The sequence below is a fragment of the Sinohyriopsis cumingii genome, unplaced genomic scaffold, assembly GCF_028554795.1.
Source record: "Sinohyriopsis cumingii isolate HCF-2022 unplaced genomic scaffold, ASM2855479v2 utg001603l, whole genome shotgun sequence".
Classification (NCBI taxonomy): Eukaryota; Metazoa; Mollusca; class Bivalvia; order Unionida; family Unionidae; genus Sinohyriopsis; species Sinohyriopsis cumingii.
In genome coordinates this window covers 565,837-592,740 of record NW_028316025.1, presented here as the reverse complement: position 1 = coordinate 592,740, position 26,904 = coordinate 565,837, and the positions used below count along the sequence as shown (strand labels likewise).

At 36.2% G+C, this 26,904-nt stretch overlaps 1 long non-coding RNA gene across 15 annotated transcripts; it reads left to right on the top strand.

The window, feature by feature from the left end:
• Positions 1-2,294: 2,294 nt before the first annotated feature.
• On the top strand, positions 2,295-24,144 carry LOC149771887 (uncharacterized). Of its 15 annotated transcripts, none has more exons than XR_016418116.1 (10): positions 2,295-2,949; positions 3,460-3,581; positions 7,862-8,068; positions 10,665-10,779; positions 21,007-21,132; positions 21,478-21,567; positions 22,422-22,618; positions 23,120-23,277; positions 23,473-23,579; positions 24,032-24,144. It is a non-coding gene; the product is annotated as an uncharacterized LOC149771887 (long non-coding RNA). The 15 variants fall into 15 exon arrangements; XR_016418117.1 differs by having other exon boundaries at positions 21,451-21,567; XR_016418122.1 differs by having other exon boundaries at positions 7,862-7,931; positions 21,451-22,618.
• Positions 24,145-26,904: the final 2,760 nt, after the last annotated feature.

The window sequence follows — 26,904 nt, the reverse complement described above, 5'->3', positions numbered from 1 at the left end:
TTGGTTCAAGCGGAAGCAGGAAGTAGAATTGGTGGTTTATGGGATTGTTTCTGAGGAATGTATTGTACAACCAATCAAAACCATCGTTTTTAGAGGATACATTTGCATATCTGAATGTACGAATATTTAATGAAGGTAGGATTTCTCCATTATCCCCCCTCGTATAGACTGCAAATACGATGAAGCACAAATCGAGGACGTCGAGTGTTAGCATTGGAACAATGTTACTACTTCGGTCGAGAAGGATAACGACCTATATATGTATTCCTGCCCACTACCATGTAGGATGTATCAAACTGTATATTACTCAAACGCTCTTTGTCGAGCGTGCTGGTGTGTGTGTACAAAAAAAAATGGAATATAATAACTTTAACTGAAATATATACAATTAAATTCAATACAAAAGTGATGCGGCACCTGGGAGTAAAGCAAAAATGGAAGAAACAAATTTCCGGATCGCTACTATCAACAGCAATGGGATAGACAAAGCGAAAGCAGACAAAGTAGCCAAAGAAACAAATTATATACAAAGGGAAAGGGAATAGATACGAGATTAAGTCACAGGGCTCAGTGAAGTGCACAGGCCCATCATGAGTCTTTGAAAACACCCAATGTAGAACATAAACAGACAAAATAAAGACACAAATACATACTGTATAACACTTAGTTTAAAACCCTACTAGTTTAAAACCCTACTAACTTCTCCCGCACTGCATGGTTGACCACTATAGAATAATGTGGTCTCATAAATACGTTTGGATCTTTCAATAAAGCATAATCAGATAAACTAAATAAAGGAGGCCTAACGCGACCCAGGAAAAACACATAGAGAATAAAGAAGCGTGAACCTTGGATCGAGCGTAACCTACCTATCAACATCTTTAAAGACTATTATGAGGAACGACACATATTATCACTCGAATAATAAAATAGGAAATTATTTTTTTTAAACAAAATCTAAATAGTACACCATTCCATCGTCAAAATTAGAAAACCATAAAACAAATTAAAAGATACAATATAACATCATAAAGGAAGAAATACAACTGGGAAAGATATTTGATCTATACTTGCTGTCTCAAACATAAAGAAAATATAGCATACACACAATATAACACCATTACATATAGCAAACACTGAGACCTAGGCGACATATAGCAAAGGTTACAAAACATTTCAAGGGAAGGAACTTCGAGCAAGGTGAGGGAAACCAGACTCGGACGAACAACCCTTTAGATAACACTATGGAAACATAAATACCCCATCAAAAATTCTAAAAACTAAATTTTTTATATAAAATTTTGTTTTAATAAAACGTAGAACACATCTGAGGGGGAAATACACAAATATAAAATACTTTTTTTTTTTTTTTTTTGGAAATGGGGGCATCTGTCCGTTGCCCCCACCCCACTCCCAAAAAAGTGTGTGTGTGTGTGTGTGTGTGTTATTATACCCATTACATTACTTGCAAAATATATACGGTGCTGACATTTTCGGCAAGAGGGAGACCTACCGATATTCTGCATATAATTATTTTAATGTTTTTCAGAGCGAGAATATATTTCTCAACTGATACAGCAGGTATAATCAGAGGCGTAGCTGGGGGGGGGGGGGGGAAGGGGAGTACATATGTCCCCGGGCGCCAAGGTACAGGGGCGCCAAAATGAGGCTTACAACGTTACATTATAATAAGTAAACAAGGGTAATATTCAAAAATGTGATTAAACGGGGAGGGGGCTGGGGCGCCAATTTTATAGTTCGTCCCCGGGCGCAAAATATCATAGCTACGCCTCTGGGTATAATAGAGACCCCCCCCCCCCCCGAGTTTGCCACAGAGCACTCGTGTAATATACGGTTTAATACAAAATACATGATTGTGGGCAGGAATATACAAATTTTGGTCGATATACATGATCGTTGGTATCTATTCAAACGAGGGCCATGAAATACATTAGCAAATTCCTACAGTATTTTAAGGCAGGCGATTACGAATTATTTAAACCACGTTTTTCATCTGTCACAGATTTTATAATCATTTTGAAGTGGCTGCTTTATCTCGAGGAAAACGAGCGGTAAGTGTTATACAAAACAAAATCTTAATAGCAATTTGATCACTTTTGCGTCATTTGACAGTAAGAATAGTAATAAATAGAGGATAATTTCTTTTCCTACGTTAGGCCTAATACCTGGTATGTTTTTTAGTGTGGTACACACACAAAAAACAACCCCAAAACAACACTAACAACATTTTAAAAAACCCACAAAAACGAGTGCCGTGCCGAAGCCAAGGGCTAAAATGCTTTATTATCATTTTTTTTTATTTATAGCATCAATCACAAATTGAAATATATACAGTATTAGCGTTGGAAAAGAAAGTTTTCTTTTTGTTATATTTTTTTTTTCTCACCCTAGCGAAACACTTTCTGCAAATGACCTTAATAAAGAAAAATAATAAATTAACCTAAACCACTTTGAATGTCGACCGTATCTTTTATTTACACGGCATCATGCGCGGAAGAAAATACCAACTGAACCGGGATTTCAGACAGCAGATGAATTGAAGTTGATTCATTGAACATCATTAGCAATTGTACAATCAAACAGATGCAACAATGAAAAGTGGAACTATGAAAAATCGAGAATGTTAGATTTGCGAAGGATTTATTCCGAATCATTGTCTGCTAATAGAGAATTCATGTCAGTTGCTGTGTCGGCGATGCCCACACAGCGCGCCGTCCAAATGTGAAGTTGCGTTTTGCTGACAGACATAACACTGTGCCATAATTTATCTGATGGCATGTAAAGAAGCTGCTTAAATTATAGTATTTAAAAGTTTCTTCATGTTGTAAGTGCTCAAGAAATTAATTCTGGTTTGAAAGACAAGATGACGGTAAAACTCAGAAGACGTAGCTGTACAGTACCGTTGGTGTTGGAGACATCATAATAAAGGTAACTGCGTTAACTTCGCTTTTTGTTTGGTAATTTGTTGGATATTATCTTTTGCTGATCTTCTTTGAGCTTGGAGTAAATTTTACATTCTGAACATTTTTATTTGCACTTATCTGCTTAATATGTATTGCTGGGATATCATATAGAATATGAAGTCAGTATAATGGTACTATATTTTACATATTTGAATGATAAAAGACTGGTAAATGATATAATGATAAACTACAAAATAAATAATTTGCCCATTATCCCAAATATGTTAATTAAAACAAACATTGAATGTAAATTCAGATATAATGAGCAGTTGTAAGAAGTAAGAAATAACATTTTATCCATTGAACCTGTTATGTGTTATCATCATCAGTTTTAAAATAAACACATGGAGACAAGTTTGCTTAAATTCTAAAATTAACACACACACACACACACACACACACATATGGTATTTTAATCTAATACAGAAATGGTGACATTGATATATGCAGACCAATAGTTTTTTTTCTTCTACAGATATAAATTAAAAAGCCTAATTCTGAGAGTTTCACCTACAACATTCATGATGGGAAAGGGCCACTAATTAAGAGCTGACATATGTGGAAGAAAAATACCATCCATGTTGAAAAGGGCTAGAGGTAATGTGAGAAAACATAATTTATCAATCTTATTTAACATATTGTTGATATTTTATCTCAACTGGTCAAAAGGCTAAGTGGGTTTATGTAATGGTCCAGAGTGTGTTATTTATTTCACATCCCCTTCTGTCTTTCAACAGTAAGAAATTAGCTACTTTGGAGTCCATAGTTCTGATCAATTTGTTTATATAAAACTTGGTTTTGGGCTTAAATCAACATCTTGGATAAATCTAATAATGAGCAAAATCCAAGTATATACATGTGATCATGTATAAGATTAGTTGAGTTTTTTAACCAGCCTAAAAGCCATACTTCCACAATATAGGCTAAAATCATTAAGTTGTCCTTGAAGTTTGATGAGTGTTAGCCATTAATAATAATAATAAGGTGATCTTTCATCTGAGTATGTTACCACCGCATGCAATATTTATACATGTAGTGCAGTTTTTACTAAACTTAGAATACATGCTTATATAAATGAGATCTAGATTGAAGAAGTGAAGATGCATACAAATACATGAGGTTATAACCACTACTGCTGATTCAAGTTTGATCATGCTTGGCCATTGGGCTTATATAGTCAAGTTTCACAATGATGCTTATTATGAGTGTGATAAAGGTATGGTAGTGAAGTGACCTTGCATCTGATTGGCAGAGTTTCTTATGATTTGCACAACAGTGTTTATGATCCAATTTAGATCTGACTTGTTTAATTATTTGCTTGTATGTCTGAGGCTATAAGCAAAATCTATGCATGTAATATGGTGGTTCTACATCTCACTAGCCATTCTTGCTACTGCTCTTAAAACTATTTCTCATTAATTTTATCAGACTTGGTGAATAGATTTATCTCATCAAGATATAGCAAAAGAGCAATTTTGTTAAAAAAATATTCATTCATATTAAACTCAAATTCTGCATCTGATTGGTTGACCTTGCAAATACTATAAGGGCTCTATTTCTGACAAAAAGCTTATTTTGATCTAATGTAGCAGAAATGCTTATATGATCAAAACATTGAACATATTTGATGACAAATAAGAAATAGTTTTTCATGCAAATTTGATAAACATTGATAAATCGGTTCATATCATTAAAAGCTTGGAAGAGTTTGATTACATGCGAGACCATCACATATTAATCATTCTTTATTTAGAGAATTATTTTTGTCAGGATTTAGTAAAATATGTAAAATCAATATGGACTGGTTTTGTTCTGTACAGCAACACTAGTTGTTTACTGAGTACTGAGGGAATTGGAGTAAGGCAAGGGTACATAGCAGTAGGTAACCTGGTTGACTTGATAACAGGATTTTAACACAAACATTTTTATCAGGAGTCTAGCATACTAACCATTGATTCACTGCAGATCCTGCCCCCATTAGTTACCTTTTAATACATAAAGCATTTGGGTTTTTTATGTCACAAATCCCATAGGGATTAAAATTAACATCATAGGTCTCACTGGATAGTTTCATATTTTGACATCCCTCTAATTTTTAAGGTAGAAGGCATGAACCTAATTATCACAAGCCTAGCATTTATAAATTTACACATAAGCTAAATCTATAATGTGGTTCAGATTTACTTTGAGTTAGGCATGGAAATAGGTTGGCTTGTTGGTGACTGCCTGTCACAGTTAGATGAGCATTGGAGATCATATGCGTAACTTAGTCTGCAAATGAGCTGCCGACTTTTATTTGTGTCTGCTACAGAGGTAAATATAAAAAAATCTTGATGGTAGAGGGGTGATGAAAAGTATGCTAATTTGTTATAGTACTAGTGAACTTTATTCATGCATAAGGCACATACTGATTCTTTTAGTTGCCTTGTCACAGAAAAATATTGAAAATAGCTATTTCTAGTAAAAAATGAATGTAAAATGTACCTGCATCCTTTGACCCTACCAGAACCAAACTAAAAGCTCAAATTTGTGCAGCTGCTTTTGCTCATCACAAACATAATTGGGAGTATAACTGCTAACCCTACCCTCTAGCACACATTTAAGATCTTTAGAGTTTTTAAATACAGCCAGGAATTACATCACAATTAATACTTCCAGTTCAGTACCCACGAATGTAGTTCTAGTCTATTTTTAGAACATTTTTTCCTCTCTCATTTTGGTGGTGATAGAAGAGTTTTATTTATGCATTTTTGGTAGGGATTTAAAGGTAACTGTTTATTCTTGATAATATGAGCTCAGGGTGTTGTTGTCTGTATGTATTTTGGCGACAGTGCACAGTGAGTAATAAGGCCTTGGTGATGATCCGGAAGTGAAATACGTGTTCTGGTTACATGCTGTTATGTTGACAGTCAATGATCTAAAAAAAGAGCACGTCAACCTTTGACAAGAACTTCACCGTGAAGTCATCTTTGAAGGTATTTTAGATTAACATATGATTTGCATTGATTGTCACACAGTGGAAAGGTCAGTACTGAGAAACAAATGTAGAGAACATATAGTAAAATTAATTGTGTACTATGTCCTGTCAGGGCAGTATTGGAGCAAAGTTTAAATTGGTATAAAATCTTTATTATTAATGATAGACACATGAAATTTTAATATGTCATGTACATTACCTTTTAAAATATAAAAATGAAATTAAAAGTAAAAAATTAATTTTCATTTTAAAAATTTTAATAAAATTTAAAAAAAAATAAAAAAAATAATTAAAAAACCCCTAAAATGCACATATATAATATTTTTGGGAATCATATTAAATGTTATCAGCATGTATGTATTCCTACACCATATAAAAGCTCCAATGTTGGATTTTTGTCACATTTTGTCAGAGAAAATATCTTTGTAGTCAAAATGAGACCTTCATTAAAAATACATGAAGACAAAATTATAATTTGTATTGGCCATTCAGACTATTTATTAGGGGTCCAATCAGTTAATTTATGTGTTTACGATGGGGTCACTTCCTGAGTAACAAACATCTGCTTGTATAGCCTTCAGTAATTCTTTATAAACATAGTTATAAGGTATTTAGTTAGAGGACAGCGATGAAAACTTTATACTAGAACCTACGCAAGTTCTGTACTAAATCATTTTAAGCTGTCTGAGAATGAAATACAGGTCAAATGGATAAAATATGCTTCCCCCAGGTATATTTACCCTTGGATGTAAGAAAAAAGCAAAATGATGTAAGTTGAATACAAAATGCATTCCATTTCATTGTTCAGTTAGGTTAAGATATTATTGGTGTAGTGCGGCATTGTGGCCTATATGATGTTATGGGAATTCTAATGATCCATCTTGCTTTATGCATTATTAATTACTAATACTATTTGTTAACTGACACTCTAAAGATTACATAAGAAGCATTCAAACAAATTATTTGAATTTAACTTTGTACATGGTTACATATCCCACATGTACAAATATCCATCCATTTTAGAATGTTTGGGATCAAAAGTTCACATTCAGTACATCATATAGGCTGACATTGTACCTATAGTGAACCTGTAAAGCACATTTATGACTATGTGCACTGAAAATATCCCAAAATGTTATTTTCATCATGAATATGCCTATGTATGGTAACATATTTCAATTTAGTACTTTGACAGAGTGCGGTATTGAAACATCAGCTGATATCTGATTCCACTCAATCAATGAGCTTAATAATTGGTAACCAACACTCTTCAAAATACCATATAAATGTTCAAATAGATCATTTGAATTATGTTTGCACATTTGATCTTAACAAGTACATTGTATATGTCCCACATATGCAAATTTCCATCCTTGTTTACAAGTTTTGGGGATGAGAATTTCACATTTAGCTGATGATATAGGATTTATTGGTGCTTATAGTTGATTTGTATGACCACATTTGGCTGTATTCACTTGCAATATCCAAAATTGTTATTTCCCTCATGAATAAGAATGCTTATAGTAACACATTCTAATTTAGTACATTGTCACTTGACTTTCCTGTATACTGGTATGTAATAATGTTTACACCAATGATCAAACCTCACCACTCCAACATTGCCTTAAACTTTATGATACATAGTCTACCTGATTAGTTTTTTAACTTGTAAATGGCTAAATGTGCTTCTAGAAACCTCATATACTTTTAGGATGAATTTAACTTTAATACATGGCCATTGCTTCACATTTCTGAGTGTCACTCTGTCAAGTTTAATATTTTCCCCCATGCTTGCAACCTTAATGTTAATTTGAAATCACCATATCTAACACATTTTAACTTCATTTACATAGATCTTACTGTTTTCTAGAATTAAGTGAAACATATTGTATCTTTTCAGGTCTAGCCTGGTATCTGGAACAAAGTGTTAGAGTTGGATCAGCTTGGAAGCTCTCCTGAGTAGTCTGGTGGTAATAGCATGGTTTCATAAGGGCATGTGCAGTGTACTGCCATAAGTGACCAAGATTAGTTCATATCACCACACTGATATATGGCACCTCAAAGACATGGCTTAGGTTTTCATGAGAGAGATCAGCACCATTTTTCAGTAAAGTAGAACCTCCCTAGAAACTATTTTCCTATCCCATTGCCACCTTTTGTTGTTATCGACATTGAAATGGAATGCATTTTTGCTATAAAACATGGTAGTGGTCCCATTAGAACTTTAAATCTGAATGTGCTATTAGTTATGGAAACAACTGCCTAAGTACCTGACACAATACATGTGGAACATAGCACCTGTCGGTGTTTCTTTAGTGTGTACACCTATATGCATCTGGACAGGCATATTGCGGTTTGCTGCCAAAATCACTATGAGCTATGATGCTTCACTACCCCTGGGGAAAATGTTATCAGTTATACAGACCCAAACTACCATTTGTTTTAAATATCATTCATTAGTCAACTTTTCTGTCTAAAATTTGTCAAACTGTGTTTTAAAACTTGTATGAAAATTTAAGTTTTCAATAAAATTTAGTTTTAAAATTTAAATGTTTATTTAATTTGCCATTAAAACTGAATTTATCAACATTTGTAACTTTCAAACATATTTTCAGACAGGGCTTATCTTGTATCACAATTAGGTTTTTACTGCATTGAAAAATTCCTATAATTAAGGAAGATATAGCAAATTTAGTTTTGGTTTCTCAAGAGCACTTGGACCAGAACTTGCACCCTGTGGAACACCAGCACTACATACTTTCTGACAGGTGTCACATGTTTTCCTTGCAAGGAAATTCAAAAAGACTTCATGTATAAAGTTGAAATAGGTATAGCATGCAAATATAAAAGTTTGACTAAAATTGGCATAAAACATGGAGCCTGTCAGGAATTACATCACAATTAATACTTCCAGTTCAGTACCCACGAATGTAGTTCTAGTCTATTTTTAGAACATTTTTTCCTCTCTCATTTTGGTGGTGATAGAAGAGTTTTATTTATGCATTTTTGGTAGGGATTTAAAGGTAACTGTTTATTCTTGATAATATGAGCTCAGGGTGTTGTTGTCTGTATGTATTTTGGCGACAGTGCACAGTGAGTAATAAGGCCTTGGTGATGATCCGGAAGTGAAATACGTGTTCTGGTTACATGCTGTTATGTTGACAGTCAATGATCTAAAAAAAGAGCACGTCAACCTTTGACAAGAACTTCACCGTGAAGTCATCTTTGAAGGTATTTTAGATTAACATATGATTTGCATTGATTGTCACACAGTGGAAAGGTCAGTACTGAGAAACAAATGTAGAGAACATATAGTAAAATTAATTGTGTACTATGTCCAGCCTTCTAATTATACAAGTTTCATTACATTGGTCAATAATTAGTCACATGTGATGACACTTGTAACTAATCAAACCACAGCAACTGAGAGCAGACTAAGCACTGATATTTATATGGTACAGTGGCAATATACAGTCTGTCTGCCACAACACATGAAACAAACTGGACAAATCTGAAAGCCTTGAATTTGACTTTATTTATCTGTATGGTAGAACAGAACCTGAGTTGAAAAGCTTTTAAAGAAAGACCTTGATATCAAACCTAATAATAACTGCAGGAGTTATATTATGGATAATTAACCATTCTCTCAGTTTCAAACTGGGCATTCTATCCCATGGGGTTCTAAATGTAAACCAAGTGTAACTGATATCCTAATGAACTGTAAAGACCATAGCAGCACAACAGCAGGGGACCAGATATGTCCAGATCCAGAAATCATAGACCAGTTTCAAACTGATGATGAACCACATAAAAATTAAACATCTGCTAGAACTTACGTTATGAAGATAACTTAAATTGCATTATTATTAATCCTCCTCCTCACATTCATCATAATTGAGATGCATCATATATGTTTTATTGTAAAATAGTTTATGCAACATAATTCAGTGAAGACCTTTGCTGCCAATTTACCAGTGAACCATTTGTTCATTGTTTCAATGAACATATTTTATGTTGTAACAAGGAGCATCATTTAAACATTATGATACACTTATCATACCTGTATATGAAATCTTAATACTAACACTTATACTTGCAATACTAATACTAATAAAAACACCTGCATTGATAATTTGATTATGTTCAATTGGACTTGTATCTAAATGATCACCAGCTGTATGAAAAGACATATTTTAATATATAGATATTGGATGGAATACTAGTTACCACAATTGAATAGTCATATGATAAATGATATATTATTTTAAACAATTTATATTTGCAGTGAAACATACTTTTACATTATTTTCCCTTAAATTTCATTTATAGAGCAGTATACTCTGCATTCATTAAATTACTGAAATGGTTAATAATACAACAACAAATACTGCAACTTCCAGAATCACAAAAATCAAAAGATATAAACAGAAACTTCCCTACATGTATCAACAGTTGTCACTTAATAGACAGAACTATAAAGATTTAGAATAGGATGTTAACAAATTAGGTAGTTAAAAAGAAAAAAATACCAAGTAAGCTTACTACCAAAAAATCAAACAATAACAGTGAATTTTAGTACATTCCCAGGAAACAGAATATATGATTTTTCTTAACTTGATCTGATACATCTTAAATCTATAGAAAATGATTCATATTGTATGACTAAAATATTATGTAAACAAAAATTCCATCACTTTTTTCAGATGCAACATGCATACCCCAACCCATCCTTCTTGATCATAAAGTATACCAGCATTCCACTATAAGATGGGGAGCTGTAGTGGCTCAGTGGTTAGCTTTCTGGACCTGTGAAATAAGGTAGGTTCAAATTCTACCATCAGACCAACCTGGGTTAGCTACCATGGTGTGTCCTTGGGCAAGGCACTATACTTAAAGTGCCTTGGCACTAAATAACTTACTTGTGTTGGTTTACCATAAAAGGCCAAACCAAACACAAAAAAACAACAACTTTAAAATATGAGTTTTGTCAATACTAAGTAAAGGAAAATCATACTGAAGAAATGTTTTTGTTAATACAGTTTAATGGATCTAAAAAATCTCTTTCTTCTGCAGGAGTTTAAAATGTTAAATTAAAAAGGTCATGGTACACATTGCTTTGTTCGTACACATCAGGCTCCGTAACCCATATCCAACTAAAAATTTTAGTAGAGTCTGAATAAAACATATTTTAATCTGGATGATAATATTCTTTCTCCATTCATATATTACACCACCAAGATTGATCCAAATAAGATTACATTTTACTATAACACTGAGGATGAGTATGCCTCTTAACAACTGACAAATGTGGAGAGAATGGAGTTAAACTGAACTTTGATTTCTTTTCAACCATAGCACAAGATGATCATTTATTATGAAAAAACCTGAATAAAGTTGGAGTTCATAACCATGACAGTCTTGATATAATATAAATTCAATATATTATTGTTGTCTTGAGGTATAGTTCTGTATATTACAATCTCACACAAGATCAGGGTATATTTTAGTACCATACAGTTAATTCGGGATTGTATTAATACCTATTCTGGTGAATGAACATTAAATAAGATTTACTATTTTGGAACCAGTTGCAATAAAGTTTACTAAACAAGAGAAAATATGACTTTACTATAATATCTAAAATGTAAAATCTGCAAACAGAATACTTGCTTGACTTTACATTCAGTTATTTATTTGAAATGAATTTATACAAATGGCATTAAATTGGGTTTCAGGCCGGTAATGACAATGGTAGTAGTGAATAGGGACGGTCTAGGGACTAGGGAACTTCCATGTTAAAAAGGGTATATCCACTCTGGGGACTATGTAATTTAACATGGGAGAAAAAAAAATATCCATTCTAGGGACAAGGGGAATTTAACATGGGAGAAAGAAAAAAAACTATTCACTCAAGGGACAAGGGAAATTGAACATGGGGAATAAATCGTGGGACTGTCTTGGGACTAGGGGAAATGGAACAGGGTCGGGACCCTATTTTAATAAGGTCCCGACCTGATGGGTCTATGAAAATGGAACAGGCGAAAATTGAAACAGGGAGGGGTCTCTATTTTTTTATTATTTTTTTAAACAAAAAAATAAAAAAGGGGTAGGCAATTGAAAGTCAAGATCTTTTCGAGAGATAGGAATGGCCCTGAAAAGGGCCTTTGGTTTTATGTTAATATACCCTTAACATAAAGGGCATCTGTGACATCTTCTTCTTGACCTTAGGCTGCGCCTGACTGCAAGACCATAGATTAAGACTCTTTTGAGGCATCCTTGATGCTCCACATAAGATTCTTCGCATCCACAGGCTGGTGTCTGTCCTGTGGATAACTGTCCAGTTGGATCGGACATACATTGGTATGTCCGTCCGGAACATCATCGAAAACACAAGCGTTGAAGATTGTACGTGGATCCACATGTTGGGGTGCTGAGTAACAGGTGAAGGAATGCAGTGAACTGTACTTATTTATAGGGAGAAGAAGGATTGAAACGGATTGAGTTTGTTGACCAATCCAAACACGCGTTACAAAATTCAGTCAGCCCACGTCCAATCCGAAGAGAGCAGTCTGTGACGTCACATAGTCTATATAGATTCGCTAGCGCCTGTGCGCAGTCAATCTAAGCGACAGTTTTTCAACATGACGGAAACTCAGAAAACGATCAATTGGGGTGCACTAATGGTGGAGACTACCCAAGGGAACCCAGACTTACTTTCAGAAGAGGTGAATTGGGATTTTGTGGATTTTTTTACCTTGCAAGAATTTGTTCCTGAACCTTCGTCACCTTCTCCTTCATTACCGCACATGGAAAATTTTAGACAGAGACAGAAAGAAGAATTGGAGAAATTTATACAACAGCAAAAGGAAGCAGAACAAGCTTTTCTCCTACAGCAACAGCAGCAAGAAGAAGAGGTAAGAAAAAAAACAACAACAAGAAGAAGCAGCAGCAAAGAAACAAGGGTGTCAAAATCAAACGGTCACGGTACTGTTAGACATTTTAGCGGAGTTAAGAAGTCTGAAACAAATGTATCAGACTTCTTTATTACGGCTGAAGAGAATACGACCTTCCCAAGCTAAACACTCCAACCCTGTGACTACGCCTACCGCACTACCATTAGTGATTTCAACGAAATCATCATCAACAGTACGCAGTCCAGAATTAGGCCTTGGCCGTGGCAAAGGCTTAAGACAGTTAAAGTTAATTGTTTAAACTCACCCCTTACACCAAAAAAGGCCCTTTTCAAGGCCATCCACGTCTCTCGAAAAGAGATAGACTTTCAATTGCCAATAACTAAAAAAAATCATTTTACCCAATAGTACCTGTCTGTGTATGAGTGTGCGTGAGTGTAGGTTCTTATTTTAAAATCAAAACCCAAAGACACTTACCTTTTATAATTAATTTATTCTTTTATAAATATTTACAATTCACAATTCACAACAGAGCACTTTAAAAAGTTCATAGACTTATTCTGTCTCATTGTTCAGTCTCTGTTTTTTTAATTTCTTCACCGTCATAGTCTTTTCCTCCTCTTCCTCCTCACTTTCTTCCCTTCTTTTCTTCTTCTGTTTCTTTTTTTTCACCTGTCTGTTTTCTTCCTCTTCTTCTTCCTCTTCCTCTGAAGAATCCCTCTCTTCTTCTGACTCCTCTTGTTTCTTTTTTGGGCAGTCTGGTGACCAATGTCTTTTTTCTTGACAATAATAACAGGTATCTTGACTTTTGTCTCTTCTAACCCCTTTTTTTTCTTTTTTGACGGTCTGGACACTCTGAAGACCAATGCCCTTTCTTCTGACAGATATAGCAAGTATCTTGACTTTTATCTTGAAAGGAAGGAGAGTAGTCCCTCGGCTGGTCTGAAGAGAATTTTCTAATGACCCCTCGCAAAGCTCTGATGAAACGTTCGATCTTGGTAGTCTCTTCCATCGTTGTGCTCAGTTTGAGAGTGAAATGAATAGTGAAAGGACAAGACACATACACTTTATATACGCTGGTCTGCTATGACTATAAATTAGTCCATAGTGTTTAAACTTTAGTCATTTGACTTTTTGCTATCGAGATGAAATGATCCAATTCATTTGAGAAGAAAGAAGAAGAAAGTAAGAGACAGAAACGTGCTTTATCGCCTCGTACCAGGGCTGAAGTCTTGGCACAAATTCATGCCAGTGATTTTGAAGAGGACATGAGTGAACCAGAATCCAAACCCTCTAAACAAAGTTTACCACCCTTAGTCAACCCTGAATAGTACTATGACATTCGAGAGACGGAAAAGCGTCCCTCTAGAAAATTTAGAACTACGGCTTACAAATACACAGTGAAGTTTAAAGATTTCAAGTCTGAAGTACTGTTAGAGAAAGCAGAAGGGTTCATCACCGACATGTGGGATTCTTTGCTCACCACACTCAAGCGACAATGTCAACCCAAAGAAGATGATCGCTTGAGACTTTCCATACAACATGACGGCTTGAAATCCCCCGTTTGGATCGAGTTTAGCAGCCCTGCAGAATTGACCACTTCCAAAGTCATGGACAAGATTCAACACGTGCAACAATCTAATGACCAGTTTGACATCACCGATGGAAAAGCCACACTGGACATGACCCACGTCTCTCCTCCTCAAGGGACCGGACAATGCAGAAAGACCTTATTGGTCAACAACCTTTGCATTACCAAAACAAGTCTTGTCCAAATTAACAATTTTCAAGACCACATGTGTTTAGCCCGAGCCATCGTGGTGGGATGAACCTATGCCGACAAGAACGACACGGTAGAATGGAAAAGAGCCTGGGAGAACATTCGAAAATCGAACCGAGCCAAACAACGAAATGAAGCAGAACTTCTGTTACAACAAGCATGCCTGTCCAAAGACACATCCTGTGGCATTCCTGAGATGCAAAAATTGCAAGATGCCCTAGCTCCACGATACACCTTGAAAGTTCACCCTCAAGAAGTGCGCGGGTCTCTGTTGTTTCGAGGGAAAGACTTTAAGGATGGAAAATACATTCACCTCTATCATCACGATGACCATTTCGATACCATTACCACTATCACTGGATTCCTGGGATACAAATATTACTGTGAGAAATGTGACTTATGATGGTTATAATAATCGAGAGCAACACAAACATTGTGGATCGAAATGCTCAGGATGTTTGGCCTCTCAACCCTGTCTGAGCGAAGGGCAAGAACCAGTGCATTGTCCTGCTTGTCTGCGCACATTTGTCAGCCCTGCCTGTTACCAACAACATCTGAAGATGCAAGGTTCACAAAAAGAAATGTGCTTGTCAACTCCTGAGATTGTGCCCAATGTGTGGACAAGGTCTATGTATCAACAGTACCAAGGCACACGTATGTTCAGGAAAGAAAAAATGTCACATTTGTCACTGCATCGTGGACTTGGAACACCAATGCTACATGCAAAAATACCAATCCCAACCAGAGAAAGAGGATGGTCACAAGAAGAAGAAAGGCAATTTCATCTTTTTCGATTTCGAATGCATGCAAGAGACCGGTATTCACATTCCTAATTTCTGCGTGGCTCATCGAGCGTGCGAGAAGTGATTCAAGAACCTATCTTGAGTTATTGCCCTCACTGCAGTAAGATTCCTGGAGGGCGTGAAAAAATCTTTCAAGGACCGAACACACTAGCCGATTTCACACAATGGGTCTTAGACCCCATCAACAAGACATGGAGCCAAGAGGACATCGAACATTATTATGGAGAATGTCATCACCATGCCACGGTGATGGCTCATAATTTCTCCGGATACGATGGACAGTTTCTTTTGAGATGCTATACGGAACGTGGCACCGAGCGTCCTAAAGTCACTTTGAACGGAGCCAAAATCATTTTCTTGCAAGTGGGACAAGCTACTTAGCCATGCCTTTGAGTCGAATGCCTAAAATGTTTGGAATGACAGAAATGGCTAAAGGGTACTTTCCACACTTTTTCAATACAGAAGCCAATCAACACGCCGGTCTACCCCATTTGCCTCAGGCTCACCATTACGACCCTGACAACATGCGTACCGAACGAGAAACTTTCTATGCTTGGTACCAGGCTCACGCCTCCGACCCTTTCGACTTTCAGGAAGAAATGCTAAAGTATCGTCATTCCGACGTGGACATTTTACGGCGATGCTGTGGAAAATTTCGAGAACTGTTCATGGAACACGGAGGGGTTGATCCTTTGAAAGAAGCTTGCACCATTGCCAAAGCGTGTTCCTTAGTCTACCGACAACGATTCATGCTTGAAAACACTGTGGCTGTCATCAGTCCTCAAACGACCAACTATGTCAAACGTCAATACTCGGTCAAAGCCCCATGCTGGTTGCATTACTTGTGCGACAAGGAAGACAAATGGATTCAGCATGCCCGCAACGGACAGGGCGAAAAGATCATCGGAATGCATTCGGTCGATGGCTGGGACTTAGAAAACCCCAAGATCATGTACGAGTTTAACGGTTGCTTATTTCACGGATGTCCCGTCTGTTACCCTGACCGCGGCACTAAAAATCAGTTCTTACAACGAACCATGGAAGACTTGTACCAGGCCATTTGTCAGCGACGCCTAAAGTTAGAACAGGAAGGATACCAAGTGGTGGAAATGTGGGAACACAAATACGATCACCGTTTGAACACCGATCCCGAGTTTAAACGCCTCATGGAAAGTTACCAGTTCATGGACCCCCTGAACCCGAGGGATAGTTTGTACGGAGGAAGGACCAATGCCACCTGTTTGCTGTACCAAGCTGATGAAGAGAAAGGAGAAGAAATCAAATACTTGGACGTGTGTTCACTGTATCCCTACGTGTGCAAATATTGTTGCTTTCCTGCAGGGCACCCACAATTGTTCACCGAACACATCGACCTAAAAAACATTCGACACTACGAAGGCTTGATCAAGTGCAAAGTTTTGCCTCCCACGAACCTATACCATCCCGTCTTACCTCGCCATTGCCAAGGCAAACTTATGTTTCCTTTGTGCCGTACTTGTGCTGAAACGTGCAACCAAGATCAACCTTGTCATCACACCCAGGAAGAACGGGCCTTGACGGGGACATGGGTCAGCGTAGAATTGTTCAAAGCTCTGAACATGAGATACCAACTGTTAGAAGTGTACGAAATTTGCCACTTTCCCAAGACACAATAATTCCACAAGGGTGACCCCACGCAGAAAGGCATTTTCGCAGACTACGTGGATGCCTTTTTGAAACTGAAGCAAGAAGCCAGTGGCTATCTGTCCTGGTGTCACACTCCCGAAGACCAAAAGACATTCAGAGAGAAATTCTGGGCACAAGAAGGCATTACTTTAGATCACATTGAGAGAAACGAAGGCAGGCGATCGTTTGCCAAAGTGATGTTAAATTGCTTGTGGGGTAAAATGGCACAATGACCGTGTTTACCCAAGACGGAGTATTTGACAGAACCTTCCCGCTACTTTCAGATGATTCACGACAAAGCCAAATTCATGCAACACGTGGACGTCGTTCGTGAGGATTTGATCTTGGTGAATTACGAAGAAGATCTGAACTTTGTAGAAGATGACCCCTTTGGAAATGTCATCATTGCAGCTTACATGACAGCTCATGTTCGCTTAAAATTGTACGAAGCTTTAGAACTGTTAGGGGAACGTGTCTTGTACTTTGACATGGACAGTTGCATTTATATCGATCACCCGAGTCAACAGCACCCTGACATCGAAGGAGACCGTTTAGGAGCCTGGACAGACGAGCACCCCGATGACAAGATTCTAAGTTTCGTCAGTGGTGGTCCCAAAAATTACGGCTACGAATACTGGGACAAACAAGAAGTGCACACGAAGTGTAAAGTGAAAGGACTTACTCTGAATTATCGTACCAGTCGAGTGGTCAACTTTGGCGTATTGAAAGAAGCCTTGCAGTCTAGAGAAAGTGACCACCTATCAACCCAACAAGATTGTACGTTTACCCACACACCACATCGTCAGTCGACCCTTGGAAAAAGTCTATCAAATCGTGTAGCAGAAGCGAGTGCGGCTTCCCACCCACTTTACTTTGCCGTATGGACATGTCGGTATAAAACATTGGTTGTAAGAGGATAGCCACCCACCAGAAGGATGACTTCGCCACAGCAAGAATCGAGTGAGAAATCCAGCGAGAACTCCAAGTTCAAACCCTACCATTTTCCAGTCTTCTTACCTGACTATTGTGATTGTGCCCGTCGATTGGACATGTTTCAAAAATGGCCTACGGATAGGGAAGGATTACCTTCTTCGTATGTTTTAGCTAGAACAGGATTTGTCTACTTCGGACCTGAGTCAGGATTGGGATACGAAGTACAGTGTTTCGCTTGCGGACTGAAGTTACGAATGGATCTATGTATCTACAAAGATTCAGCTATTCTGGAACATACTCGATGGTCTCCGCACTGCCCTTACCTTTCAATGGCCTTTCCACCCATTAAACTACGGTACAATTATGACGGTACCTTAGAGACGGTACCTTCCAAAACTAGACGTAAACACATTGCATCCTATTTCATTGTTGTTTCTTTTCCACATAATAGCTTATTTTTTATAAAATGTTAAACTTTACTAATCTTTTTTCAAGATCACTTTAGTTTGCAAAAATATATCTTGTCATTTATTGGCATTCTACATTGAATTTTGTAAACTAGCTATAAACCTGACCTAATTACTCAACTTAACTGCTGACATAAACAGTCTACAGTAAATGTATTTCATTTCTATAGCTCGATGGATAAACATTACATCTTTTAAAGCTGTGCACAGAATAGGCCGACATATCACGAGTCAGGAAAACATGGGGGTGGTATCCCCTGTGTCCAAAATTAATATCATTTTGAATAGAATATTCTAGTGACAATTGCCTCTTTTCAAATGGTAAGCATTGCTTTTTTTATTTTCGTCAATCTGTCAAATTTGGTATGCATTTTGCTTTAATATTTGAGATGGAAACCTTAGGTGCATAGAAATGTCAGACAGCATTGTACATCATGGATGGTGTCCAACATACTTTTATGATCATAAAACAAAATCCCATTGTTTTAGTTATGGCCACTGATTTAAAAAATATTCATCCAAGCTAAATATAATAATAATAATAATGAGGACTTTGTATAGCGCCTAATCTTTAGAAGCTCTAAGCGCTTTGCAACATTAGACAACATAAAAACATACACAATGATATGATTACAAAAACAAACACCATGAAATTAGAAAACATAAAAAACATGCTGAGAATATTTAAGGTAGTTAACATTATTAAGTCATTAAGTTTGTTTTTGCAGTCAGAATAAGTAGTTTTGAGAGCACTCTTGAATGGGATCACTGCGTCTTTGTGTCTAAGTTCAGTGGGCAATTCATTCCATGTTGCTGGGCCCTGGTATGCAAAAGAATGCTGTCCATGTGACTCTGTTTTCATAGTGAGAATAATGAGTATATGATTGTCGGAAGAGGAGTGTAAGTATCTTGCTTGTGTGTACACATAGGTGAGGTCGGATAGGTATGTTGGACTAGAGTCTGTCAGTGAAATTAGCACAGAGAACTAATGTTGTGTTTGATTCTGGATCGAATGGATAGCCAGTGTTGGGTACAGAGCAGCGGGGAGGTGTGCTCTGATTGTGGTACTCTAAGTATGATCCAAGCAGCTATGTTTTGAACTTTTTGAAGTCTCTGCAGTAGATATTAAGATGAACCAGACAGAATTGAGTTACCATAGTCCAGTCTTGAAAGAAGTAATGAACACACAAGTGTTTTAGTGGCATCAACTGAAAGATATCTGAGAATGGAGCTGATGCGTCTCAGCTCAAGATATGCAGCCTTGCATATGTTCATGACATGTTGGTGCAATGTGAGAGTACTGTCCAGAGTAACACCTAGGTTTTGTACTGATTGTGTGAATTTAATGTTGGTGTTGCTGATATTTATTGTGTGAGGTAAAGGATGTGAATGAGAAAGTCTTTGTGCTGTAATCAGAATGGCCTCAGTTTTATCATCATTCATCTGCAGCTTGTTACAAGTCATCCATGATTTCACATCAGAAATGCGCATCTCTACACCTTGGATGGTAGCATCAACTTCAGTTGGGTGGCTAGATTTGTATATTTGGGTGTCATCAGTGTACAATTGGTGAGACACTGGATGATGATCTATGACACTTGAGAGCAGCTGAGTGTATAGAGTGTAGAGAACAGGTCCAAGAACAGACCCCTGTGCAACACCACAACATAGATCAACTGGGCTGGAGTGTAATCTATTTGCAGACACAATTTGTGTCCTGTGGCAAGGGCGATATGCAGATTGTACATTGCTAAAAAGACTGTTTGAATTCAGACAAGATGCAAGCTGGGATTGAACAACCTTTTGTAAGATTTTTTATATGAATTGGAGATTAGAAACCGGGCAGTAGTTCTTTAAATCCTTATGGCGTAGTGTTAATTTCTTCAGCAGAGGTTTTACAATGGGAGTTTTGAAAAATGATGGAAATTATGCTGATGAGAGAGAGGTATTAATAACATCAGTTAGTGAAGGCAATACTGGATCTAAGCACTCAAGCAGCAGTAATGTTGGAATTGGATCAAGTTCACATGACTTTGGTGCACTCTAGGATGATTACTTAAAAATGCATTTATTGGTGGTGAGAGACTAAATACATGACTTGATACTTGTGTTTAGCATTAATTGGAAAGCTGAAGATTAGTAATCTTTTGACATACATATCTTAATTGTACCATTTAATTTACAAAATTCAATGTAATTTGCATTGGTAAAATGTGTAGCACAAGAAAAGTCATTATGAATCAGAGATAAATCATATCTTTGTTTTGTCTGGAGCTTGACTAATTTATTGCACATTTCTGTACACTATTTTGTCTTTAATCCAGGATTATTCACTGCATTCGGATGCATTTCATGGTGAAAATTCACCAGCTGGATTTAAAAGTGGTGAATATTGCTAGCGATTGTTCTGCAAACCCTGTATGTCACAAGGAGTCAGTGTATTCAAGGACTCATACAGTATTTACAAGTTCTCATTGACATTTCAGATGAAAATGAAGAACTGAAAAAAGATGAAAATTTCAAGTGGAAACCTTTCTGGTCAGCCATCTCATCCAAAACCTCCTGAAATGGAGAGTATTTTGCAGACTCCAAGATTTCCTCTTATCCTGCTGGTATGTTCTATTTAGTTTATCTGGTATCTTTTTATTTTTTATCAATTGCTTTTATACCATGCCACAATTGAAAATTCTTTATCAAAAGTATGTATAAATTTCATCATTATTCTGTCTGTTTAATAAGATGTGTTTAAGAGTACTTACTTACTCATGATGCTGTATATATGAGATTAGATGTTTTGTTAAAAAAGAATGCATTTTGTGATATATTGTATCACTGCTTTATATACAGTGGTCATTGCAACCAGTATGCATTTTGTTTACATGCCAAAAAATCCAGTCTGATTTCTTTGTTTCTTTTTTACTGCAATTAAGGAGTAGTGATAATCTTTATACTCTTAGCTGCATCCAGAAGGACAACACCATCACCATCCCCATCCACTCTGGAGTGGAGAATATAAAGATTTCTCTCTGCCAGTTCCTCTGCAAGTAGCAAGTATTGAGGATGGAAAAAAAAATGTACATTATAGAATAATGAAACAAATACTACAGGTGTTGACTTTTATATAATCTCTTATTTCATTTACAGCTCTCTAAATACGAGTAGGTCAATTATACACTGTATTTATGAACTTAATTCTCATCTAAGGTAGTAGAACTGTTTTATGTTTGACAAAATGTTGGGTAATTTGTGGCCATACACTAAAAACACATTTTGTAGCATTTAAAAATGCTTATGTTCAATGCACGTAAAACTCATTGGTTTGTTGTCACTTCAGTTGATAATAGTCTTGTCATCTTGTAGACATTTTGAATGTTAGTGTTCAATGCTAAGGTCATATACATTGATTCAACATCAAAATTTGTTTGCAAAATGGAAGATTATGACATGAAAGCACAAGCTCTTGTAGCTTAGATACTGTTATTTCAGAACATTGTGAGATGTTAATTAATTATATTATAGGTCATAAAACATACTGTTCAAGACTTATTTGTGCAAATAAACAATGAATTGTTTTTCATTGATGTGTCGACTGTTCATCATTCCATTGGTTTTTTTTTATTTTTCTTTCTGATGTATACAATTGTCTTGTGTAAGTCAGACGCCTAAACCATCTACATTGAATGCAGACTTTACAGACACCAGCAGTGAAACAACATATCCAGGGAATAAAAAAATAAAGGATTATGGGAAAAGTTTTCATATAAACTGTACAAAAACCATGTATTTCATTCCATAAATATATTTCATTGTTAAACCCATGTTCACTGTACAGATCTTTTTAAGGAGTTTATAATAATGATCTTGATCTTTCAAAACTAATTTCATCACAAATCTGTTACAGATTTCCAGTTCAATGTACTTATGAAACTGGACACAAATATTGAGAATTTGTTGGAGCAGCTGACCCTCCAAGTTCATACACAAGGCCCAGACACAGAATATAGAGAAGAAATTCTTGCAATGCCATGTGATTCAGTGGAGGAACTAGAGGGCCTTTGCCAGAGGTTGGAGGAGAATCCCAAACTCTCCAAGAAGATGGTAAATTGGGGCTTTATTTTCTATTTAAAAAAAACTGTTATAACCTTTATTTGCTGTTGTGAACCTCAATATGCATTATGCAAGTTCTGCAGTGCCTGTATAATTATTTTTGGGGGTGGGGTGAACATGTAGTGGTTGGCTGTTTTGTCTTACGGATGTAGGCCAAAACATGTTTAGAGATGAACATGTAACAGGTATTTTACTACATATACACTATTACATATTATGTGGCTACTTTAATTCAATCCTTGAGTGAATGTCATTTATGAAGTTAATAGATTCACGGTGGTTAATTTGGTTTATAATTGCTATTAGTACATTGTGTTGCATAGTTAATGTTATCAAATTTTTTTCAAGTTAGAGAAATTAAATTTGCTTGCAAAACCATGGCAAAAAATAACTATATACAAGCATATTTTGTCACATCGATCATGAAATACTACTACTAATAATAATATCAAAACCAAAAAATAGTAATATTATTATTATTATTATTTTCAGATATGCTACTTGAGCTCCCTTGGCAGGTTTACAATTGGGGATAGTGTCTGCAGGATGATGAAAAAGCTTAAAACAAAAAGACTGGCCAGAGTATAGTCCAAAGGGACGTAAAGGGAAAAAAGCATTTCAAGAGCTTGTGATATGTCAGGTTTTGATAAGTAAGTATGGCTTGATTTAAATTGTGTTTTTCATGTGACTTGCCAGAGATTTTTAAATGAATTGATAAAGTAACTTGAGACCACATTTCAAAGTACATGTTTTAAAAATATTCCATTGATTATTGCTGGCATTTAGGAAAATGCAATGCATCCTTTGTTGTGAAACTTTTTTAAAACATTGTATTACTCTTGCAGAAGCCTGCTTGAAAACTAATGGCAAAGCAAAGGCAAATGGAATGGAAGAGACCATATCAGAGACCCTCAAATATGCACCCAACCAACGCAGAATGATAAAAAACAAGGTAATCCAAATGACTCTTATTTCATCAATATTGGATTCAGTTTCGTCTTTTAAAGCATAGTATTTGCAAAGCGGGTGCATTTCTAAACTGATAACAAAATCAGCTTATCCTATTGCCCAGGACTATCAAAGCTAGAGTCCAGCTAACTACAATATGCATATATCTTGTCTGATCGGACAAGTGCCTCCATTTGGAATTTTTATTCACATGAAATATTTGGATGAAATAAATTCATCTTTGTGCAAATTGATTGCACCATCCACTTGCCAGAAATGATAAGTAAGTGCAAAGTTATCTTGTATCATGGCTTAACGATAGTAAGGGAAGCACAAGTGCAGTGAAGAAAATTTCATACATTTTTATAATGCTGATTAACATGACTTCTGCATATGTAACTAGTGCTGAGATGATATGACTTTATTTAAGCATTACAATTTTGTTTTAATTTGCAGGTGCCTGAGCAGAAGAAGTAATAGATAAACTTTACAGTGGAGTTGGAGACTGATTCTGATTCATAATCTTAATTAAATCTAGAAAATAAACATTAAAGTCATATTAAAATATATGTTATATTGTTTCCTTCTTTCATTTTTCTCTTAAAAACAAATGTCTGAACCTTTAGTCTGTAAATTCAGTGGATTCCTTATCAGCCCATCTACTTTTACTTTACACCATGCTACTTTAAAAAAAAAATGAATTATCCCCATTGGGGTAGGTCCCCCCAACCCCCCACCCTACTTTGTCAACTTACCTGCCACATTTAAATATAATGGAAGGCCCTGCTGTAAAGCCTGTTAGTAAAACTACCCAACAAGAGGATTTCATACATTTGCAACTCCTAGGTGGATGGTAATGTTTTCATTTTTGTAATGTAGATTTGGACATTCTTGCCACCAGTATGGAATATGTGTTTCAGAAACACAAGCAGCTTTCATCAGATTTGCATATAGGTTTTATATGTTGTGAGTATGTTGTAGGAAGTTTCTTTAAATAACATCATATGAGATGATGCCAGTGGAAATGGCAGAAAAGTGTCTGTATTGTTCACCAACTACACCTTGTTCTTACAAAATGTGGCTGTTACACATTCCCATGATGATGTCACTGACAGCCATCAGTGAGGAATGCCCCAACAAGCATAATACAAATTGCTTCCATTGTAATTGTTACAATTCCATTCTGACCACTCCGGTGTCCTAGTGGTTAGAGCGTCCGCCTCAGAAGCGGGAGGTCATGGGTTCAAACCCCAGCCAAGTCATACCAAAGACTTACAAAAATGGTATTAACAGCTACCTCGCTAGACGCTCAGCATTAAGAGGTTAGTGTTAGGACTGATCGGCCTGGTGTCAGGATAATGTGACTGGGTGCAACATTATACTACATGTTTGCAGCATGATGCCCCAGTGCTATACATCACTATAAACTGCCACACTGCAGACATCGTAGCAATATGACTGAAAAATTATTCAAGCTACCTTAAAAATCCAATCACACACACACAATTCCATTCTACGATCCAGAACCAACACTAATTCCGTACTACAGTTCTTGCATTTCAATCCAATTTTGCTTTTGAAATGTAGTGCCACTCAATTCATAATGAACCCATTCATTTCAAACACTCGCAAATACATATTATTCCTGTCTACAACTGAAAAATATCTATATAAAAAAACTTGTAACTGTGTTTTATGCAAGGGCATGGAGATGCACAAAAACTTGCACCTGAAGCTTAAATAAATCCCCGACTGTGGATAAGACTTTACCCATCGATTACCCCAGCTTGGGGATAAATTCCGACCGTGGCGATTTATTATATATCCTATGACTGCTCCAGCTTGAGGGCAAAATCCAAGCACATCCCTAAAAAGATAACAAGTATAGCGGCTCTTTACCTTCTGTAAATGCCACTTGAGCTTCCTGATGCTGTTGTATCTGCCATTTGACAGAATCACGAATGTGGATATATTTCTTAATTGCCTCTAGTTGTTGAGTTAGTTTAGCTGTATGAAATTCCTTTGTGCAGACTCACTCATTATTAATATTACAACAGTGATTTAATTACACATTACCTGTCAGCACACCGATGATAAGTCAGTTATTTTATAACACACCAACAAGCTTGCCCCTTGCACCCCCCCCCCCCTTTTTTTTTATTTGGGCACCTGTGGACATGAATCTGCAAGGCTCAAATTGTCATTTTTAATATAAGATCTCAACATTTTTAAGGCCTTAATTTTAAAGACATCCTTAAAACCCCCAAAAGGTTATCAACTGGATCACCAGCCTTCGTTTAGAGTAACAGCAAGTATATATATATATATATATATTTAGGTCTAAGGACACACTATAAAAATGTTTGATTTAACAATGACATATTTGCCTCAGGTCTGTGATCCTGAAGTGAATATTAACTGTCCATTTATTTTCTTGGCTTTTCTTTACTAGGAAATTGATTATAAAGATTTCTGCGATGGTGAAGGCAATGTAAAAATTGGTTACTATAACATACTTTTTACGCCATGTTTGAAAAAATAAATCCAATGGAAAGGTTATAGTCTGAAAATCTTCATTAAATTAAGTTAATATAGGGGAAAAAACTTTAAGAGTTCATAAATATTTTTCAGTGCTGAATAAAGATATAACATAACACTTTCTGCTGTGATTTTAATAGTTTCTGAGAGCATGAAAAATTTCTAGAACTATAATGTATAAATGTTTCAAAAGATTATATTAATATGAGGGAAAAATCTGTTATGAAATAAACTGACAAGATCTTGTATGAATTCATGTTATCTTTAAATATGATATTTGTGTGAAAATATCTGGAAGAAAAAACAAGATGGTGCCACTCACACATACAATGTGGTTGCCACAGTAGCCATATTAGGAAACTTTTTATCGCTACTTCTGAATGGATAATTGTGTCAGCGTGTCAACATGTGTACAAAATATTTATGTTGATGTCTAGCAGGTCCTGAATGAGAATTATGGTGCTGTACAGACATCCTATAAGGCCACCAATGTGGCCATCCTGAAAATCTTGTTATAACTACTTCTCCTGAATGAATCGTCATATCAGTGAAAGACTTCTTATGTCTAGTTGGACGTAAATGAAAATAGTGCCAATCTAACCTCCAATATGGCTGTTTTAATGGGCATCTGGAAAACCCCTTCCTTGCTACTTCTCCTAGATGGCTGGTCATTTTGACATTGTGCTTTCACTAGATGACGTGTCACTTTGCATGGTGGGTGTTATGATTTAAATGCAACAAGGAAATTGAATTAGGGTTAATTTCTTTAAGCTGTATTCAATCATGGGGCC